Here is a 3486-nt window from a genome sequence, read left to right on the forward strand (position 1 = left end):
ACCCCCAGGGGAAATAGGGTTAGGTTCCTGCGAGCCTTTGGTCGCAACATTGATCACTACATAACTTTCTTTCATGTTTCTTTTTAGATATCTTAATTAATATATGTAGTTGCTTCGTTAACATTGAACTCATGGCAAATGGCCATGAACAAAGCTCATCTAACACATGTATTTTCTCTAAAAAGTTTACCACAGCCTTCTTGTGCTTAGGAACATTAGACAGCACTTCAGCTTTATACTTGGGGACCATTTTGGACAGTGAAATCACCACCAAAAAGCACAAAAATGTGAAAAATGTGGCCCTAACTAGACCACCAAAAGGACCCTTATTTATAGTATACAACCAGAAACAAGAAGGCAGAGTGTTGCCTTGTTCAAACTTAGCTGGGAACATGCCCATTGGGCGACTCAAATTTTCACCACTCTGCGCATGCCTGTGAATGACATGAAGTCTCTACTGGTATTGATTTTGAGGTCACAAATAAATGTCAGATAATAGGTAAAATCGCAAATATTGAATTCACTTGTTCATGGATGGTGTAGCGTCATCCCAAATGGATCTACTATATCTCATAGGCCAGGCACCAACAGGAAATGCTGCTGCTGTCTCCCTCCATGGATTTTGAACCCATGAAGACCCATTCCAAGACCTCACATGCCCTAGCACTGAGGCCAGATCCCATTTCAGAAGGTCCTTGAATCTCTTTGCCTGTAACTTTTACTAGAACCATTCTGTTATGTTATAACTGTAAGTGAACTTATTTGTCCACTAGATCAAGCCAAAATGTGATCCATGGCAAAAGAAGCTTTTGACCAAACTAAAAGAACGGAGAAGAATAGATGTATTAATGCAACTCCAAGGAAAGTTTTTGAAGGTAAGAAAATAACCATTTCCTTGTAGATAAGATTTTTGCTAAAATCATTCTCAAAAAAAAATGGAATTTTCTTTCCCTTTTTAAAAATGTTGGCATGGAGGCCAGGCACAGTGGCTCACGCCTGTAATTCTAGCACTTTGGGAGGCCGAGGCGGGCAGATTGTTTGAGCTCAGGAGTTCGAGACCAGCCTGAGCAAGAGCGAGACCCCGTCTCTACTAAAAATAGAAAGAAATTAATCGGACAACTAAAAATATATAGAAAAAATTAGCCGGGCATGGTGGCACATGCCTGTAGTCCCAGCTACTCGGGAGGCTGAGGCAGTAGGATCACTTGAGCCCAGGAGTTTGAGGTTGCTGTGAGCTAGGATGATGCCACGGCACTCTAGCCCAGGCAACACAGTGAGACTCTGTCTCAACAACAACAAAAAAAAATGTTGGCATGGATTCACTATGAAAGCTTTATTTGGAACTTCCTAATCTAATTGCCAAACTTTAAACATGCTGTTAGCTTTTAGTAGAGAATAAAAAATTGTCAAAAGAACTGGATTTTAGTCAAGCTTTAATACCAAGTTTTTGTATGAAATTGATCTAGTCATGTAACCTCCTTGAGCCTTAGTTTCCTCATCTGCAAAACAAGAATATTGGGCTAAATGATCTTTTTAAAATTTTTAATTGACACATAATAATTTTACATATTTATGGGGTACAGAGTGATATTTTGATACATACAACGTATAATGATCAAATCAAGGTAATCAGCATACCCGTCATCTCATTTTTTAAGCTAGGAACATTCAAAAAGCCTTTCTTCTAGCTATTTGTAAATACAAAATAAATTGTTATTAACTATAGTCACCGCACAGTGCTATAGAACACTAGAACTTATTTCCTCTATTTAACTGTAATTTTGTATCCTTTAACCAATCTTTTGCTATTCCCCTCTCCCCCCTTCCCTTCCCAGCCTTAGAAACCACTATTATACTCTCTACTTCTATGAGATCAACTTTTTTAGCTTCTGCATATGAGTAAGAACATGTGGTATTTGTCTTCCTGTGTCTGGCTTATTTTGCTTAACATAACGTCCTGCAGGCTCATCAGTGTTGCTGCAAATGACAGGATTTCATTCTTTTCTATTGCCGAATAGTATTCCATTATGTATGTATACATTTTCTTTATCTGTTTATCTGTTGCTAGATACTTAGGTTGATTCCCTATGTTGGCTGTTGTGAATAGGGCAGGAATAAACATGGGAGTGCAGATGTCTCATTGATATACTGATGATTTCCTTTCCTTTTGATTTGTACCCAACAGTGAGATTGTTGGATCATATGGTAGTTCTAATTTTAGATTTTTGAGAAACTTCCATGCTGTTCTCCATAATGGCTATGCTAATTTACATTCCAACAATGTATAAAGAGTTCCTTTTTCTCTGCATCCTTCCCAGCATTTGTTGTTTTTTGTCTTTTTAATAGCCATCCTAACTGGGGTGAGATGATATCTCATTGTGATTTTGATTTGCATTCCCCTGGTGATTAGTAATGTTGAGGATTTTTCGCATACTTGTTGGCCATTGTGTGTCTTCTTTTGAGAAATGTCTATTCAGATCCTTTGCCCAATTAAAAATCAGATTATTTGTGTTTTTTGCTGTTGAGTTGTTTGAGATCCTTGTATATCTGGATATTAATCTCTTGTCAGACGAATAGTTCACAGATATTTTCTCCCATTCTTCAGGTTGTCTCTTCACTCTGTTGATTTTTTTCTTTGCTATGCAAAATCTTTTTAGTTTGATATGATGTCATTTGTCTATTTTTTGCTTTTGTTGCCTGTGCTTTCGAAGGTGTATCCATAAATCTTTTCCAAAACCAACATTCTAAAGTGTTTCCCATATGTTTTCTTCTAGTAGTTTTATAGTTTAGGGTCTCATATTTAAGTCTTTAATTCATTTTGAGTTAATTTTTGTATATGGTGAGAAGTAGGGGTCTAGTTCCATTCTTTTGCAAATGGATATTCAATTTACTCAGCACCATTCATTGAAGAGATGTCCTTTCCCCAAAGTATGTTCTTGGTGCCTTTGTCAAAAATCAGTTGGCTGCAAATACGTGGATTTATTTCTGAGTTCTATATTCTGTTCCTTTGGTCTGTGTGCCTGCTTTTATGCCAGTATTATGCTATTTTAGTTACTATAGCTTTTTTTAAAATTTCAGAATATTACGGGGGTACAAACGTTTTGGTTACATGACTTGCTTTTGTACAGTTTGAGTCAAAGCACTAAGTGTATTCATCACCCAGATAGTGTTCATTGTGAATGAGCACTATCCCCTCCTCCCCCCTCCCACCTGCTTGATTTCCATTGAATTTTACTACCATATGTGTACATGAGTATTGATCAATTAGTTCCAATTTAGTAGTGAGTACAAGTGGTGTTTATCCGTTCTTGCAATACTTCATTTAAAAGGATGATCTTCAGTTCCATCACAGTTTTACAAAAGGTATTAGTTCACCATTTTTTATATGGCTAATATTCCATGGTGTGTATATACCATGTCTTGTTTATCCATTCAGCCATTAATGGAACATTCGGGTTGTTTCTACCTTTGAATTCCCATGGATAG

The sequence above is a fragment of the Propithecus coquereli genome, unplaced genomic scaffold (genome assembly GCF_000956105.1).
Source record: "Propithecus coquereli isolate 6110/MARCELLA unplaced genomic scaffold, Pcoq_1.0 Scaffold35, whole genome shotgun sequence".
Lineage (NCBI taxonomy): Eukaryota > Metazoa > Chordata > Mammalia > Primates > Indriidae > Propithecus > Propithecus coquereli.